Raw genomic sequence first — 20604 nt, forward strand, 5'->3', positions numbered from 1 at the left:
CACAGTGACTGCAGGGGGAGATAGGGGAGCACACGGTGACTGAAGGGGGAGATAGGGGGAGCACACAGTGACTGAAGGGAGAGATAGGGGGAGCACACAGTGACTGCAGGGAGAGATAGGGGGAGCACACGGTGACTGCAGGGAGAGATAGGGGGAGCACACGGTGACTGCAGGAGGAGATAGGGGAGCACACGGTGACTGAAGGGGGAGATAGGGGAGAACACAGTGACTGCAGGGGGAGATAGGGGGAGCACACAGTGACTGCAGGGGGAGATAGGGGAGCACACGGTGACTGCAGGGGGAGATAGGGGGAGCACACAGTGACTGCAGGGGGAGATAGGGGGAGCACACAGTGACTGCAGGGGGAGATAGGGGGAGCACACAGTGACTGCAGGGGGAGATAGGGGAGCACACAGTGACTGCAGGGGGAGATAGGGGAGAACACAGTGACTGCAGGGAGAGATAGGGGAGAACACAGTGACTGCAGGGAGAGAGAGGGGAGCACACAGTGACTGCAGGGGGAGATAGGGGGAGCACACAGTGACTGCAGGGGGAGATAGGGGGAGCACACGGTGACTGCAGGGGGAGATAGGGGAGAACACAGTGACTGCAGGGAGAGATAGGGGAGAACACAGTGACTGCAGGGAGAGATAGGGGAGAACACAGTGACTGCAGGGAGAGAGAGGGGAGCACACAGTGACTGCAGGGAGAGAGAGGGGAGCACACAGTGACTGCAGGGGGAGATAGGGGGAGCACACAGTGACTGCAGGGAGAGATAGGGGAGCACACAGTGACTGCAGGGAGAGATAGGGGAGAACACAGTGACTGCAGGGAGAGATAGGGGAGAACACAGTGACTGCAGGGAGAGATAGGGGAGAACACAGTGACTGCAGGGAGAGATAGGGGAGAACACAGTGACTGCAGGGAGAGATAGGGGAGAACACAGTGACTGCAGGGAGAGAGAGGGGAGAACACAGTGACTGCAGGGAGAGAGAGGGGAGCACACAGTGACTGCAGGGAGAGAGAGGGGAGCACACAGTGACTGCAGGGGGAGATAGGGGAGCACACGGTGACTGCAGGGGGAGATAGGGGGAGCACACAGTGACTGCAGGGAGAGAGAGGGGGAGCACATGGTGACTGCAGGGAGAGATAGGGGGAGCACACAGTGACTGCAGGGAGAGAGAGGGGAGCACACAGTGACTGCAGGGGGAGATAGGGGGAGCACACAGTGACTGCAGGGGGAGATAGGGGAGCACACAGTGACTGAAGGGAGAGATAGGGGAGAACACAGTGACTGCAGGGGGAGATAGGGGAGCACACAGTGACTGCAGGGAGAGATAGGGGAGAACACAGTGACTGCAGGGAGAGATAGGGGAGAACACAGTGACTGCAGGGAGAGATAGGGGAGAACACAGTGACTGCAGGGAGAGATAGGGGAGAACACAGTGACTGCAGGGAGAGATAGGGGAGAACACAGTGACTGCAGGGAGAGAGAGGGGAGCACACAGTGACTGCAGGGAGAGAGAGGGGGAGCACATGGTGACTGCAGGGAGAGATAGGGGGAGCACACAGTGACTGCAGGGGGAGATAGGGGAGCACACGGTGACTGCAGGGGGAGATAGGGGGAGCACACAGTGACTGCAGGGAGAGAGAGGGGAGCACATGGTGACTGTAGAGGGAGAGAGGGGGAGCACAAGGTGACTGCAGGGAGAGATAGGGGGAGCACACAGTGACTGCAGGGAGAGAGAGGGGAGCACACAGTGACTGCAGGGGGAGATAGGGGGAGCACACAGTGACTGCAGGGGGAGATAGGGGGAGCACACAGTGACTGCAGGGGGAGATAGGGGGAGCACACAGTGACTGCAGGGGGAGATAGGGGAGCACACAGTGACTGCAGGGGGAGATAGGGGAGAACACAGTGACTGCAGGGAGAGATAGGGGAGAACACAGTGACTGCAGGGAGAGAGAGGGGAGCACACAGTGACTGCAGGGGGAGATAGGGGGAGCACACAGTGACTGCAGGGGGAGATAGGGGGAGCACACGGTGACTGCAGGGGGAGATAGGGGAGAACACAGTGACTGCAGGGAGAGATAGGGGAGAACACAGTGACTGCAGGGAGAGATAGGGGAGAACACAGTGACTGCAGGGAGAGAGAGGGGAGCACACAGTGACTGCAGGGAGAGAGAGGGGAGCACACAGTGACTGCAGGGGGAGATAGGGGGAGCACACAGTGACTGCAGGGAGAGATAGGGGAGCACACAGTGACTGCAGGGAGAGATAGGGGAGAACACAGTGACTGCAGGGAGAGATAGGGGAGAACACAGTGACTGCAGGGAGAGATAGGGGAGAACACAGTGACTGCAGGGAGAGATAGGGGAGAACACAGTGACTGCAGGGAGAGATAGGGGAGAACACAGTGACTGCAGGGAGAGAGAGGGGAGAACACAGTGACTGCAGGGAGAGAGAGGGGAGCACACAGTGACTGCAGGGAGAGAGAGGGGAGCACACAGTGACTGCAGGGGGAGATAGGGGAGCACACGGTGACTGCAGGGGGAGATAGGGGAGCACACAGTGACTGCAGGGAGAGAGAGGGGAGCACACAGTGACTGCAGGGAGAGAGAGGGGAGCACATGGTGACTGTAGGGGGAGAGAGGGGGAGCACATGGTGACTGCAGGGAGAGATAGGGGGAGCACACAGTGACTGCAGGGAGAGAGAGGGGAGCACACAGTGACTGCAGGGGGAGATAGGGGGAGCACACAGTGACTGCAGGGGGAGATAGGGGAGCACACAGTGACTGAAGGGAGAGATAGGGGAGAACACAGTGACTGCAGGGGGAGATAGGGGAGCACACAGTGACTGCAGGGAGAGATAGGGGAGAACACAGTGACTGCAGGGAGAGATAGGGGAGAACACAGTGACTGCAGGGAGAGATAGGGGAGAACACAGTGACTGCAGGGAGAGATAGGGGAGAACACAGTGACTGCAGGGAGAGATAGGGGAGAACACAGTGACTGCAGGGAGAGAGAGGGGAGCACACAGTGACTGCAGGGAGAGAGAGGGGAGCACACAGTGACTGCAGGGGGAGATAGGGGAGCACACGGTGACTGCAGGGGGAGATAGGGGGAGCACACAGTGACTGCAGGGAGAGAGAGGGGAGAACACAGTGACTGCAGGGAGAGATAGGGGGAGAACACAGTGACTGCAGGGAGAGATAGGGGGAGCACACAGTGACTGCAGGGGGAGATAGGGGAGAACACAGTGACTGCAGGGAGAGATAGGGGGAGCACACAGTGACTGCAGGGAGAGAGAGGGGAGCACACAGTGACTGCAGGGGGAGATAGGGGGAGCACACAGTGACTGCAGGGGGAAATAGGGGAGCACACAGTGACTGCAGGGAGAGAGAGGGGAGCACACAGTGACTGAAGGGGGAGATAGGGGAGCACACAGTGACTGCAGGGGGAGATAGGGGAGCACACAGTGACTGCAGGGGGAGATAGGGGAGAACACAGTGACTGCAGGGAGAGATAGGGGAGAACACAGTGACTGCAGGGAGAGAGAGGGGAGAACACAGTGACTGCAGGGAGAGAGAGGGGAGCACACAGTGACTGAAGGGGGAGATAGGGGAGCACACAGTGACTGCAGGGGGAGATAGGGGAGCACACAGTGACTGCAGGGGGAGATAGGGGAGAACACAGTGACTGCAGGGAGAGATAGGGGAGAACACAGTGACTGCAGGGAGAGAGAGGGGAGCACACAGTGACTGCAGGGGGAGATAGGGGGAGCACACAGTGACTGCAGGGAGAGATAGGGGAGAACACAGTGACTGCAGGGAGAGATAGGGGAGAACACAGTGACTGCAGGGAGAGATAGGGGAGAACACAGTGACTGCAGGGAGAGATAGGGGAGAACACAGTGACTGAAGGGGGAGATAGGGGGAGCACACAGTGACTGAAGGGGGAGATAGGGGAGAACACAGTGACTGAAGGGGGAGATAGGGGGAGCACACAGTGACTGAAGGGGGAGATAGGGGAGAACACAGTGACTGCAGGGGGAGATAGGGGAGCACACAGTGACTGCAGGGAGAGATAGGGGAGCACACGGTGACTGAAGGGGGAGATAGGGGGAGCACACAGTGACTGCAGGGGGAGATAGGGGAGCACACGGTTACTGCAGGGAGAGATAGGGGAGCACCCGGTGACTGAAGGGGGAGATAGGGGGAGCACACAGTGACTGCAGGGAGAGATAGGGGGAGCACACAGTGACTGAAGGGGGACATAGGGGAGCACACGGTGACTGCAGGGGGAGATAGGGGGAGCACACAGTGACTGCAGGGGGACATAGGGGGAGCACACAGTGACTGAAGGGGGAGATAGGGGGAGCACACAGTGACTGAAGGGGGAGATAGGGGGAGCACACTGTGACTGCAGGGGGAGATAGGGGGAGCACACAGTGACTGCAGGGGGACATAGGGGGAGCACACAGTGACTGAAGGGAGAGATAGGGGGAGCACACAGTGACTGTAGGGAGAGATAGGGGGAGCACACAGTGACTGCAGGGGGAGATAGGGGAGCACACAGTGACTGCAGGGAGAGATAGGGGAGAACACAGTGACTGCAGGGAGAGATAGGGGGAGAACACAGTGACTGCAGGGAGAGATAGGGGAGAACACAGTGACTGCAGGGGGAGATAGGGGAGCACATGGTGACTGAAGGGGGAGATAGGGGAGAACACAGTGACTGCAGGGGGAGATAGGGGAGCACATGGTGACTGAAGGGGGAGATAGGGGAGAACACAGTGACTGCAGGGAGAGATAGGGGAGCACACGGTGACTGAAGGGGGAGATAGGGGGAGCACACAGTGACTGCAGGGGGAGATAGGGGAGCACACGGTTACTGCAGGGAGAGATAGGGGAGCACCCGGTGACTGAAGGGGGAGATAGGGGGAGCACACAGTGACTGCAGGGAGAGATAGGGGGAGCACACAGTGACTGCAGGGAGAGAGAGGGGGAGCACACAGTGACTGCAGGGAGAGATAGGGGGAGCACACAGTGACTGAAGGGGGAGATAGGGGAGCACACGGTGACTGCAGGGGGACATAGGGGGAGCACACAGTGACTGAAGGGGGAGATAGGGGGAGCACACAGTGACTGAAGGGGGAGATAGGGGGAGCACACAGTGACTGCAAGGAGAGATAGGGGGAGCACACAGTGACTGCAGGGAGAGATAGGGGGAGCACACGGTGACTGCAGGGAGAGATAGGGGGAGCACACGGTGACTGCAGGGGGAGATAGGGGGAGCGCACAGTGACTGCAGGGGGAGATAGGGGGAGCACACAGTGACTGCAGGGGGAGATAGGGGGAGCACACAGTGACTGCAGGGGGAGATAGGGGGAGCACACAGTGACTGCAGGGGGAGATAGGGGAGCACACGGTGACTGAAGGGGGAGATAGGGGGAGCACACAGTGACTGAAGGGAGAGATAGGGGGAGCACACAGTGACTGCAGGGAGAGATAGGGGGAGCACACGGTGACTGCAGGGAGAGATAGGGGGAGCACACGGTGACTGCAGGAGGAGATAGGGGAGCACACGGTGACTGAAGGGGGAGATAGGGGGAGCACACAGTGAATGCAGGGGGAGATAGGGGGAGCACACAGTGACTGCAGGGGGAGATAGGGGAGCACACGGTGACTGCAGGGGGAGATAGGGGAGCACACGGTTACTGCAGGGAGAGATAGGGGAGCACCCGGTGACTGAAGGGGGAGATAGGGGGAGCACACAGTGACTGCAGGGAGAGATAGGGGGAGCACACAGTGACTGCAGGGAGAGATAGGGGGAGCACACAGTGACTGCAGGGGGAGATAGGGGGAGCACACAGTGACTGCAGGGGGAGATAGGGGAGCACACGGTGACTGCAGGGGGAGATAGGGGGAGCACACAGTGACTGCAGGGGGACATAGGGGGAGCACACAGTGACTGAAGGGGGAGATAGGGGGAGCACACAGTGACTGAAGGGGGAGATAGGGGGAGCACACAGTGACTGCAGGGAGAGATAGGGGGAGCACACAGTGACTGCAGGGGGAGATAGGGGGAGCACACAGTGACTGCAGGGGGAGATAGGGGAGCACCCGGTGACTGAAGGGGGAGATAGGGGGAGCACACAGTGACTGCAGGGAGAAATAGGGGGAGCACACTGTGACTGCAGGGAGAGATAGGGGGAGCACACAGTGACTGCAGGGAGAGATAGGGGGAGCACACAGTGACTGAAGGGGGAGATAGGGGAGCACACGGTGACTGCAGGGGGAGATAGGGGGAGCACACAGTGACTGCAGGGGGAGATAGGGGGAGCACACAGTGACTGAAGGGGGAGATAGGGGGAGCACACAGTGACTGCAGGGAGAGATAGGGGGAGCACACAGTGACTGCAGGGAGAGATAGGGGGAGCACACAGTGACTGCAGGGAGAGATAGGGGGAGCACACAGTGACTGCAGGGAGAGATAGGGGAGCACACGGTGACTGCAGGGGGAGATAGGGGGAGCACACAGTGACTGCAGGGGGAGATAGGGGGAGCACACAGTGACTGCAGGGGGAGATAGGGGAGCACACGGTGACTGCAGGGGGAGATAGGGGAGCACACGGTTACTGCAGGGAGAGATAGGGGGAGCACACAGTGACTGCAGGGAGAGATAGGGGAGCACCCGGTGACTGAAGGGAGAGATAGGGGGAGCACACAGTGACTGCAGGGAGAGATAGGGGGAGCACACAGTGACTGCAGGGAGAGATAGGGGGAGCACACAGTGACTGCAGGGTGAGATAGGGGGAGCACACAGTGACTGCAGGGAGAGATAGGGGGAGCACACAGTGACTGCAGGGGGAGATAGGGGAGCACACGGTGACTGCAGGGGGAGATAGGGGGAGCACACAGTGACTGCAGGGGGACATAGGGGGAGCACACAGTGACTGAAGGGGGAGATAGGGGGAGCACACAGTGACTGAAGGGGGAGATAGGGGGAGCACACAGTGACTGCAGGGAGAGATAGGGGGAGCACACAGTGACTGCAGGGGGAGATAGGGGAGCACCCGGTGACTGAAGGGGGAGATAGGGGGAGCACACAGTGACTGCAGGGAGAGATAGGGGGAGCACACTGTGACTGCAGGGAGAGATAGGGGGAGCACACAGTGACTGCAGGGAGAGATAGGGGGAGCACACGGTGACTGAAGGGGGAGATAGGGGAGCACACGGTGACTGCAGGGGGAGATAGGGCGAGCACACAGTGACTGCAGGGGGAGATAGGGGGAGCACACAGTGACTGAAGGGGGAGAAAGGGGGAGCACACAGTGACTGAAGGGGGAGATAGGGGGAGCACACAGTGACTGAAGGGGGAGATAGGGGGAGCACACAGTGACTGCAGGGAGAGATAGGGGGAGCACACAGTGACTGCAGGGAGAGATAGGGGGAGCACACAGTGACTGCAGGGAGAGATAGGGGGAGCACACAGTGACTGCAGGGGGAGATAGGGGAGCACACGGTGACTGCAGGGGGAGATAGGGGGAGCACACAGTGACTGCAGGGGGAGATAGGGGGAGCACACAGTGACTGCAGGGGGAGATAGGGGGAGCACACAGTGACTGCAGGGGGAGATAGGGGAGCACACGGTGACTGAAGGGGGAGATAGGGGGAGCACACAGTGACTGAAGGGGGAGATAGGGGGAGCACACAGTGACTGCAGGGAGAGATAGGGGGAGCACATGGTGACTGCAGGGGGAGATAGGGGAGCACACGGTGACTGAAGGGGGAGATAGGGGGAGCACACGGTGACTGCAGGGGGAAATAGGGGGAGCACACAGTGACTGCAGGGGGAGATAGGGGGAGCACACAGTGACTGCAGGGGGAGATGGGGGAGCACACGGTGACTGCAGGGGGAGATGGGGGAGCACACGGTGACTGAAGGGGGAGATAGGGGGAGCACACAGTGACTGCAGGGAGAGATAGGGGGAGCACACAGTGACTGCAGGGAGAGATAGGGGGAGCACACAGTGACTGCAGGGAGAGATAGGGGGAGCACACAGTGACTGCAGGGGGAGATAGGGGGAGCACACAGTGACTGCAGGGGGAGATAGGTAGAGCACACAGTGACTGCAGGGGGAGATAGGGGGAGCACACAGTGACTGCAGGGAGAGATGGGGGAGCACACAGTGACTGCAGGGGGAGATAGGGCGAGCACACGGTGACTGCAGGGGGAGATAGGGGGAGCACACAGTAACTGCAGGGGGAGATAGGGGGAGCACACAATGACTGCAGGGGGAGATAGGGGGAGCACACAGTGACTGCAGGGAGAGATAGGGGGAGCACACAGTGACTGCATGGAGAGATAGGGGGAGCACACAGTGACTGCAGGGGGAGATAGGGGGAGCACACGGTGACTGCAGGGGGAGATAGGGGGAGCACACAGTAACTGCGGGGGGGAGATAGGGGGAGCACACAGTGACTGCAGGGGGAGATAGGGGGAGCACACAGTGACTGCAGGGAGAGATAGGGGGAGCACACAGTGACTGCAGGGGGAGATAGGGGGAGCACACGGTGACTGCAGGGGGAGATAGGGGGAGCACACAGTAACTGCGGGGGGAGATAGGGGGAGCACACAGTGACTGCAGGGGGAGATAGGGGGAGCACACAGTGACTGCAGGGAGAGATAGGGGGAGCACACAGTGACTGCAGGGAGAGATAGGGGGAGCACACAGTGACTGCAGGGAGAGATAGAGGGAGCACACAGTGACTGAAGGGGGAGATAGGGGAGCACACGGTGACTGCAGGGGGAGATAGGGGGAGCACACAGTGACTGCAGAGGGACATAGGGGGAGCACACAGTGACTGAAGGGGGAGATAGGGGGAGCACACAGTGACTGAAGGGGGAGATAGGGGGAGCACACAGTGACTGCAGGGAGAGATAGGGGGAGCACACAGTGACTGCAGGGGGAGATAAAGGGGAGCACACGGTGACTGCAGGGGGAGATAAAGGGGAGCACACGGTGACTGCAGGGGGAGATAGGGGGAGCACATGGTGACTGCAGGGGGAGCACACGGTGACTGCAGGGGGAGATAGGGGGAGCACACAGTGACTGCAGGGGGAGATAGGGGGAGCACACGGTGACTGTGCAGGGGGAGCATATTGTGACTGCAGGAAGAGAGGAGAGTGCAGGGGGAGTATATTGTGACTGCAGGGGGAGAGGAGAGTACAGGGATAGTATTTTGTGACTGCAGGGGGAGAGGAGAGTGCAGGGAAAGCATATTGTAACTGCAGGGGGAGAGGAGATTGCAGAGATAGCATATTGTGACTGCAGGGAGAGAGGAGAGTGAAGGGGGAGAATATTGTGACTGCAGAGAGAGAGAGGAGAGTGCAGGGGGAGCATATTGTGACTGCAGGGGGAAAGGGGAGTGCAGGGATAGCATATTGTGACTGCAGAGAGAGAGGAGAGTGCATGGTAGCATATTGTAACTGCAGGGGGGGAGTGCAGGGGGAGCATATTGTGACTGCAGAGAGAGAGGAGAGTGCAGGGTAGCATATTGTTACTGCAGGGGGAGAGGAGAGTGCAGGGATAGCATATTGTGACTGCAGAGAGAGGAGAGTGCAGGGTAGCATATTGTGACTGCAGGGGGAGAGGAGAGTGCAGGGATAGCATATTGTGACTGCAGAGAGAGAGGAGAGTGCAGGGTAGCATATTGTGACTGCAGGGGGGAGAGGAGAGTGCAGGGATAGCATATTGTAACTGCAGGGGGAGAGTGCAGGGTAGCATATTGTGACGGGAGAGAGAGAGGAGAGTGCAGGTTAGCATATTGTTACTGCAGGGGGAGAGGAGAGTGCAGGGATAGCATATTGTGACTGCAGAGAGAGAGGAGAGTGCAGGGTAGCATATTGTTACTGCAGGGGGAGAGGAGAGTGCAGGGATAGCATATTGTGACTGCAGAGAGAGAGGAGAGTGCAGGGTAGCATATTGTGACTGCAGGGGGAGAGGAGAGTGCAGGGATAGCATATTGTAACTGCAGGGGGAGAGTGCAGGGGGAGCATATTGTGACTGCAGAGAGAGAGGAGAGTGCAGGGATAGCATATTGTTACTGCAGGGGGAGAGGAGAGTGCAGGGATAGCATATTGTGACTGCAGAGAGAGAGGAGAGTGCAGGGTAGCATATTGTGACTGCAGAGAGAGAGGAGAGTGCAGGGTAGCATATTGTGACTGCAGAGAGAGAGGAGAGTGCAGGGTAGCATATTGTGACTGCAGGGGGAGAGGAGAGTGCAGGGATAGCATATTGTGACTGCAGGGGGAGAGGAGAGTGCAGGGATAGCATATTGTGACTGCAGAGAGAGAGGAGAGTGCAGGGTAGCATATTGTGACTGCAGGGGGAGAGGAGAGTGCAGGGATAGCATATTGTGACTGCAGGGGGAGAGGAGAGTGCAGGGTAGCATATTGTGACTGCAGGGGGAGAGTGCAGGGGGAGCATATTGTAACTGCAGGGGGAGAGTGCAGGGATAGCATATTGTGACTGCAGAGAGAGAGGAGAGTGCAGGGTAGCATATTGTGACTGCAGGGGGAGAGGAGAGTGCAGGGATAGCATATTGTAACTGCAGGGGGAGAGTGCAGGGATAGCATATTGTGACTGCAGGGGGAGAGGAGAGTGCAGGGATAGCATATTGTAACTGCAGGGGGAGAGTGCAGGGATAGCATATTGTGACTGCAGGGGGAGAGGAGAGTGCAGGGATAGCATATTGTAACTGCAGGGGGAGCATATTGTGACTACAAGGACAGGAGCAGGGTGAGCAATGATTATATGGAGCATGTGAGAGGTGCAGTAGAAAGTGGGGAGAACATCTCAATGAACCAAGAAGACAGAGGTTGAGGGAACCCACCTGGTAAGCACTTGTTGTTCTGATCATAATCCCAGCAAAGATGCTTCCTCTTCCCTCAAAGCCTTTGTTTTGCGCTCCTGGCTTGTCTGTGTAATTCAAGACAGAGAACTGTATATGCTGCTGAAAAGGAGGAGACAAAGCATGCTTTAATACCAGCAGGGGGCGCTGTGCAAAATCACCAACAGTACTGCTCTATCACACCAGCAGGGGAGTTATACACATACAGTACTGCTCTATCACACCAGCAGGAGGGGGCTATGCACATACAGTACTGCTCTATCACACCAGCAGGAGGGGGCTATGCACATACAGTACTGCTCTATCACACCAGCAGGGGGCACTGTGCAAAATCACCAACAGTACTGCTCTATCACACCAGCAGGGGGCACTGTGCAAAATCACCAACAGTACTGCTCTATCACACCAGCAGGGGGCACTGTGCAAAATCACCAACAGTACTGCTCTATCACACCAGCAGGGGGCGCTGTGCAAAATCACCAACAGTACTGCTCTATCACACCAGCAGGAGGGGGCTATGCACATACAGTACTGCTCTATCACACCAGCAGGGGGCGCTGTGCAAAATCACCAACAGTACTGCTCTATCACACCAGCAGGAGGGGGCTATGCACATACAGTACTGCTCTATCACACCAGCAGGGGGCGCTGTGCAAAATCACCAACAGTACTGCTCTATCACACCAGCAGGGGGGCTATGCACATACAGAACTGCTCTATCCCACCAGCAGGGGGCGCTGTGCAAAATCACCAACAGTACTGCTCTATCACACCAGCAGGGGGGGGCTATGCACATACAGAACTGCTCTATCACACCAGCAGGGGGGGGGCTATGCACATACAGTACTGCTCTATCACACCAGCAGGGGGGGGCTATGCACATACAGTACTGCTCTATCACACCAGCAGGGGGGGGGGCTATGCACATACAGTACTGCTCTATCACACCAGCAGGAGGGGGCTATGCACATACAGTACTGCTCTATCACACCAGCAGGGGGGGGCTATGCACATACAGAACTGCTCTATCCCACCAACAGGGGGCGCTGTGCAAATCACCAACAGTACTGCTCTATCACACCAGCAGGGGGGGGCTATGCACATACAGAACTGCTCTATCACACCAGCAGGGGGGGGCTATGCACATACAGTACTGCTCTATCACACCAGCAGGGGGGGGCTATGCACATACAGTACTGCTCTATCACACCAGCAGGGGGGGGGCTATGCACATACAGTACTGCTCTATCACACCAGCAGGGGGGGGCTATGCACATACAGTACTGCTCTATCACACCAGCAGGGGGGGGGGCTATGCACATACAGAACTGCTCTATCCCACCAGCAGGGGGCGCTGTGCAAAATCACCAACAGTACTGCTCTATCACACCAGCAGGAGGGGGCTATGCACATACAGAACTGCTCTATCCCACCAGCAGGGGGCGCTGTGCAAAATCACCAACAGTACTGCTCTATCCCACCAGCAGGGGGGGCTATGCACATACAGAACTGCTCTATCCCACCAGCAGGGGGCGCTGTGCAAAATCACCAACAGTACTGCTCTATCACACCAGCAGGAGGGGGCTATGCACATACAGAACTGCTCTATCCCACCAGCAGGGGGGGCTATGCACATACAGAACTGCTCTATCACACCAGCAGGGGGCGCTGTGCAAAATCACCAACAGTACTGCTCTATCACACCAGCAGGAGGGGGCTATGCACATACAGTACTGCTCTATCACACCAGCAGGGGGCACTGTGCAAAATCACCAACAGTACTGCTCTATCACACCAGCAGGGGGCACTGTGCAAAATCACCAACAGTACTGCTCTATCACACCAGCAGGGGGCACTGTGCAAAATCACCAACAGTACTGCTCTATCACACCAGCAGGGGGCGCTGTGCAAAATCACCAACAGTACTGCTCTATCACACCAGCAGGAGGGGGCTATGCACATACAGTACTGCTCTATCACACCAGCAGGGGGCGCTGTGCAAAATCACCAACAGTACTGCTCTATCACACCAGCAGGAGGGGGCTATGCACATACAGTACTGCTCTATCACACCAGCAGGGGGCGCTGTGCAAAATCACCAACAGTACTGCTCTATCACACCAGCAGGGGGGCTATGCACATACAGAACTGCTCTATCCCACCAGCAGGGGGCGCTGTGCAAAATCACCAACAGTACTGCTCTATCACACCAGCAGGGGGGGGCTATGCACATACAGAACTGCTCTATCACACCAGCAGGGGGGGGCTATGCACATACAGTACTGCTCTATCACACCAGCAGGGGGGGGCTATGCACATACAGTACTGCTCTATCACACCAGCAGGGGGGGGGCTATGCACATACAGTACTGCTCTATCACACCAGCAGGAGGGGGCTATGCACATACAGTACTGCTCTATCACACCAGCAGGGGGGGCTATGCACATACAGAACTGCTCTATCCCACCAACAGGGGGCGCTGTGCAAATCACCAACAGTACTGCTCTATCACACCAGCAGGGGGGGCTATGCACATACAGTACTGCTCTATCACACCAGCAGGGGGGGGCTATGCACATACAGTACTGCTCTATCACACCAGCAGGGGGGGCTATGCACATACAGAACTGCTCTATCCCACCAGCAGGGGGCGCTGTGCAAAATCACCAACAGTACTGCTCTATCACACCAGCAGGAGGGGGCTATGCACATACAGAACTGCTCTATCCCACCAGCAGGGGGCGCTGTGCAAAATCACCAACAGTACTGCTCTATCCCACCAGCAGGGGGGCTATGCACATACAGAACTGCTCTATCCCACCAGCAGGGGGCGCTGTGCAAAATCACCAACAGTACTGCTCTATCACACCAGCAGGAGGGGGCTATGCACATACAGAACTGCTCTATCCCACCAGCAGGGGGGGGCTATGCACATACAGAACTGCTCTATCACACCAGCAGGGGGCGCTGTGCAAAATCACCAACAGTACTGCTCTATCACACCAGCAGGAGGGGGCTATGCACATACAGAACTGCTCTATCCCACCAGCAAGGGGGGCTATGCACATACAGAACTGCTCTATCCCACCAGCAGGGGGCGCTGTGCAAAATCACCAACAGTACTGCTCTATCACACCAGCAGGAGGGGGCTATGCACATACAGAACTGCTCTATCCCACCAGCAAGGGGGGCTATGCACATACAGAACTGCTCTATCCCACCATCAGGGGCGCTGTGCAAAATCACCAACAGTACTGCTCTATCACACCAGCAGGAGGTTATACAAATACAGAACTGCTCTAACACACCAGCAGGGGGGCTATGCACATACAGTACTGCTCTATCACACCAGCAGGAGGGGGCTATGCACATACAGTACTGCTCTATCACACCAGCAGGAGGGGGCTATGCACATACAGAACTGCTCTATCCCACCAGCAGGGGGCGCTGTGCAAAATCACCAACAGTACTGCTCTATCACACCAGCAGGAGGGGGCTATGCACATACAGAACTGCTCTATTCCACCAGCAGGGGGCGCTGTGCAAAATCACCAACAGTACTGCTCTATCACACCAGCAGGGGGGCTATGCACATACAGTTCTGCTCTATCACACCAGCAGGGGGGCTATGCACATACAGTACTGCTCTATCCCACCAGCAGGGGGCACTGTGCAAAATCACCAACAGTACTGCTCTATCACACCAGCAAGAGGGGGCTATGCACATACAGAACTGCTCTATCCCACCAGCAGGGGGCGCTGTGCAAAATCAACAACAGTACTGCTCTATCACACCAGCAGGAGGGGGCTATGCACATACAGTACTGCTCTATCACACCAGCAGGAGGGGGCTATGCACATACAGTACTGCTCTATCACACCAGCAGGGGGCGCTGTGCAAAATCACCAACAGTACTGCTCTATCACACCAGCAGGAGGGGGCTATGCACATACAGAACTGCTCTATCCCACCAGCAGGGGGCGCTGTGCAAAATCACCAACAGTACTGCTCTATCACACCAGCAGGAGGGGGCTATGCACATACAGAACTGCTCTATCACACCAGCAGGGTAGTTATACACATACAGTACTGCTCTATCACACCAGCAGGGGGGCTATGCACATACAGTACTGCTCTATCACACCAGCAGGGGGGCTATGCACATACAGTACTGCTCTATCACACCCGCAGGGGAGTTATACACATACAGTACTGCTCTATCACACCAGCAGGAGGGGGCTATGCACATACAGAACTGCTCTATCACACCAGCAGGGTAGTTATACACATACAGTACTGCTCTATCACACCAGCAGGGGGGCTATGCACATACAGTACTGCTCTATCACACCAGCAGGGGGGCTATGCACATACAGTACTGCTCTATCACACCCGCAGGGGAGTTATACACATACAGTACTGCTCTATCACACCAGCAAGGGGGGCTATGCACATACAGTACTGCTCTATCACACCAGCAGGAGGGGGGTATGCACATACAGTACTGCTCTATCACACCAGCAGGGCGTTATACAAATACAGTACTGCTCTATCACACCAGCAGGGGAGTTATACACATACAGTACTGCTCTATCACACCAGCAGGGGAGTTATACACATACAGTACTGCTCTATCACACCAGCAGGGGGAGCTGTGCACATACAGTACTGCTCTATCACACCAGCAGGGGGGCTATACACATACAGTACTGCTCTATCACACCCGCAGGGGAGTTATACACATACAGTACTGCTCTATCACACCAGCAGGGGAGTTATACAGATACAGTACTGCTCTATCACACCAGCAGGGGGTTATACACATACAGTACTGCTCTATCACACCAGCAGGGGAGTTATACACATACAGTACTGCTCTATCACACCAGCAGGGGGCGCTGTGCAAAATCACCAACAGTACTGCTCTATCACACCAGCAGGAGGGGGCTATACACATACAGAACTGCTCTATCACACCAGCAACGGGGGCTATGCACATACAGTACTGCTCTATCACACCAGCAGGGGGGTTATACACATACAGTACTGCTCTATCACACCCGCAGGGTAGTTATACACATACAGTACTGCTCTATCACACCAGCAGGGGGGTTATACACATACAGTACTGCTCTATCACACCCGCAGGGTAGTTATACACATACAGTACTGCTCTATCACACCAGCAGGGGGTTATACACATACAGTACTGCTCTATCAGCCCAGCAGGGGGGGGCTAGGCACATACAGTTCTGCTCCACCACACCAGCAGGGGGGGGGGGGGGTTTATAAACATAGAGTACTGCTCTATCACACCAGCAGGGGGCGTTAAACACATACGGTACTGCTTTATCACACCAGCAGGGGTGCGTTGCACATACAGTACTGCTCTATCACACCAGCAGGGAGAACTGTACATATACAGTACTGCTATCACACCAGCAGGGGGTTAAACACATACAGTACTGCTCTATCACACCAGCAGGGGGCGTTAAACACATACGGTACTGCTTTATCACACCAGCAGGGGGGCGTTGCACATACAGTACTGCTCTATCACACCAGCAGGGAGAACTGTACATATACAGTACTGCTATCACACCAGCAGGGGGTTAAACACATACAGTACTGCTCTATAACACCAGCAGGGGGGCTATGCACATACAGTACTGCTCCATCACACCAGCAGGGGGGTTATACCCATACAGTACTGCTCTTTTACACCAGCAGGGGGAGCTGTGCACAAATAGTACTGCTCTATAACACCAGCAGGGGGAGCTGTGCACAAATAGTACTGCTCTATCACACTAGCAGGGGGGCTATGCACATACAGTACTGCTCTTTTACACAGCAGGGGGGCTGTTAATATAAAGTACTGCTCTATCACACCAGCAGGGGAGATATACACATACAGTACTGCTCTATCACACCAACAGGGGGAGTTGTACACATACAGTACTGCTCTATAACACCAGCAGGGGGAGCTGTGCACAAATAGTACTGCTCTATCACACTAGCAGGGGGGCTTTACACATACAGTACTGCTCTATCACACCAGCAGGTGGGTTATACACATACAGTACTGCTCTATCACACCAACAGGGGGAGTTGTACACATACAGTACTGCTCTATAACACCAGCAGGGGGAGCTGTGCACAAATAGTACTGCTCTATCACACTAGCAGGGGGGCTATGCACATACAGTACTACTCTATCACACCAGCAGGTGGGTTATACACATACAGTACTGCTCTATCACACCAGCAGGGGGCGCTGTGCAAAATCACCAACAGTACTGCTCTATCACACTAGCAGGTGGGTTATACACATACAGTACTGCTCTATCACACCAGCAGGTGAATTATACACATACAGTACTGCTCTTACACACTAGCAGTGTGTGTGTGGGGGGGGGGGGGGGGGGGCGAAAAACATACAGTACTGCTCTATCCCACCAGCAGGGGGGGGCTATGCACATACAGTACTGATCTATCACACTAGCAGAGGGAGCAATACACATACAGTACTGCTCTATCACACCAGCAGGGGGAGCTATACACAAACAGTACTGCTCTATCCCACCAGCAGGGGGGGGGGTCTATGCAAATACAGTACTACTCTATTACACTAGCAGGGGGAGCAATACACATACAGTACTGCTCTATCACACCAGCAGGGGGAGCTATACAAATACAGTACTACTCCATAACACCAGCAGGGGGAGCTTTACACATACAGTACTGCCCTATCACACCAGCAGGGGGGCTATGCACATACAGCACTGCTCTATCACCCCAGCAGGGGGGCTATACACATACAATACTGCTCTATCAAAACAGCAGGGGGGCTAGGCACATACAATACTGCTCTATCACATTAGCAGGGGGGCTATGTACCTAAAGTACTGCTCCATAACATCAGCAATGGGGCTATATACATATAGTACTGCTCCAGAACACCAGCAGGGGGAGCTATACACATACAGTACTGCTCCAGAACACCAGCAGGGGGCGCTATACACATACAGTACTGTTTTATCACACCAGCAGGGAGGGGGCTATGCACATACAGTACTGCTCTATCACACCAGCAGGGGGATCCGTGCACATATAGTAGTGCTTGATCATACCAGCAGGGGTAGCTATGCACATACAGTACTGCTCTATCACACCAGCAGGGGGAGCTACACACATATACTGCTCTATCACACCAGCAGGGGGGCTATGCACATACAGTACTGCTATATCACACCAGCAGGGGAGCTATGCATATACAGTACTGCTCTCTCACACCAGCAGGGGGGTTATACACATACAGTACTGATCTATCACACCAGCAAGGGGAGCTGTACACATACAGTACTGCTCTATCACACACCAGCAGGGGGGGAGGGGGTATACACATACAGTACTGCTCTATCACACCAGCAAGGAGGTTATACAAATAAAGTACTGCTCTATCACACCAGCAGGGGGGTTTATACACATACCGTACTGCTCTATCACACCAGCAGGGGGGCTATGCACATACAGTACTGCTCTATCACACCAGCAGGGGGGGGGTTATACACATACAGTACTGCTCTATCACACCAGCAGGGGGGGCTATGCACATACAGTACTGCTCTATCATACCAGCAGGTGGAGCTGTTCATATACAGTACTGCTCTATCACACCAGCAGGGGTGTTATACACATACAGTACTGCTCTATCACACCAGCAGGAGGAGCTGTACACATACAGTACTGCTCTATCAACCCAGAAGGGGGCTAGGCACATACAGTACTGATCTACCACACCAGCAGGGGGTTTATACACATACAGTACTGCTCTATCACACCAGCAGGGGGGGCTATGCACATACAGTACTGCTCTATCACACCAGCTGGGGGGCTATGCACATACAGTACTGCTCCATCACACGAGCAGGGGGGCTATACACATACAGTACTTCTCTATCACACCAGCAGGGGGGCTAGGCACATACAGTGCTGCTCTATAGCACCAGGGGGGCTGCTCATATACAGTACTGCTCTATCACCCCAGCAGGGGGGGGGGGGTAGGCACATACAGTACTGATCTATCACACCAGCAGGGGGAGCTGTACACATACAGTACTGCTCTATCACACCAGCAGGGGGTTATACAAATACAGTACTGCTCTATCACACCAGCAGGGGGGTTATACACGTTCAGTACTGCTCTATCACACCAGCAGGGGGGTTTATACAAATACAGTACTGCTGTATCACACCAGCAGGGGGGCTATGCACATACAGTACTGCTCTATTACACCAGCAGGGGGGCTATGCACATAAAGTACTGCTCTATAACACCAGCAGGGGGAGCTGTGCACATACAGTACTGCTCTATCACACCAGCATGGGGAGCTGTGCACATACAGTTCTGCTCCATCACACCAGCAGGGGACTGTTCATATACAGTACTGCTCTATCACACCAGCAGGGGGAGCTAGGCACATACAGTTCTACTCCACCACACCAGCAGGAGTGGGTTACACACATACAGTACTGCTCTATCACACCAGCAGTGGGAGCTGTGCACAAATAGTATTGCTCGATCACACCAGCAGGGGGAGCTGTGTACATACACTACTGCTCTATCACACCAGCAGGTAGGTTATACACATACAGTACAGCTCTATCACACCAGCAGGGGGGGTTATACACATACAGTACTGCTCCATCACACCAGCAAGGGGGGGGGGGGGGGTTATACACATACAGTACTGCTCTATAACACCAGCAGGGGGAGATATACAAATACAGTACTACTCCATAACACCAGCAGGGGGGGGCCTATACACATACAGTACTGCTCTAGCACACCAGCAGGGGGGTATGCACATACAGTACTGCTTTAACACACCAGCAGGGGGGCTATACACATACAGTACTGCTCTGTAACACCAGCAGGGGGAGCTGTGCACATATAGTATTGCTTGATCACACCAGCAGAGGGGTTATACACATACAGTACTGCTCTAACACACCAGCAGGGGGGAGGGGTTATACACATACAGCACTGCTTTATCACACCAGCAGGGGGGCTATACACATACAGTACTGCTCTATAACACCAGCAGGGGGATTTGTGCACATATAGTGTTGCTTGATCACACCAGCAGAGGGATTATGCACATACAGTACTGCTCTATCACACCATCAGGGGGGATGTGCATATACAGTACTGCTCTATCACACCAGCAGGGGACATATACACATACAGTACTGCTCTATAACACCAGCAGGTGGAGCTGTGCACAAATAGTACTGCTCTATCACACCAGCAGAGGGGCTATACACAAACAGTACTGCTCTATCACACCAGCAGGGGGGCTATGCACATACAGTACTGCTCTATCACACCAGCAGGGGGGCTATGCACATATAGTACTGCTCTATCACACCAGCAGGTGGGTTATACACATACAGTACTGCTCTGTCACACCAGCAGAGGGGTTATACACATACAGTACTGCTCTATCACACCAGCAGGGGGAGCTGTGCACATACAGTACTGCTCTATCACACTAGCAGGGGGGTTATACACATATTATTATTATTATTATTATCATTTATTTGTATAGCGCAGCCAAATTCCGTAACGCTGGGTACAATGATAGGGGTATACAATGACAAAGATTTGTGATACAATACA

General features: G+C 55.5%; 1 protein-coding gene across 2 annotated transcripts in view; it reads right to left on the bottom strand.

Moving 5' to 3' along the window:
- Positions 1-20604, bottom strand: part of TJAP1 (tight junction associated protein 1) — a 447483-nt gene that overhangs the window by 334779 nt on the left and 92100 nt on the right. Inside the window, exon 4 of one of the 2 annotated variants that reach the window (XM_053712761.1) lies at positions 10903-11019. The gene's annotated coding sequence lies outside the window, so the exon portion shown is untranslated. Of the gene's footprint in view, positions 1-10902; positions 11023-20604 lie in introns of both variants that reach the window. The other variant, XM_053712760.1, reaches the window with a different exon arrangement.

This window comes from Bombina bombina, chromosome 4 (genome assembly GCF_027579735.1).
Source record: "Bombina bombina isolate aBomBom1 chromosome 4, aBomBom1.pri, whole genome shotgun sequence".
NCBI lineage: Eukaryota > Metazoa > Chordata > Amphibia > Anura > Bombinatoridae > Bombina > Bombina bombina.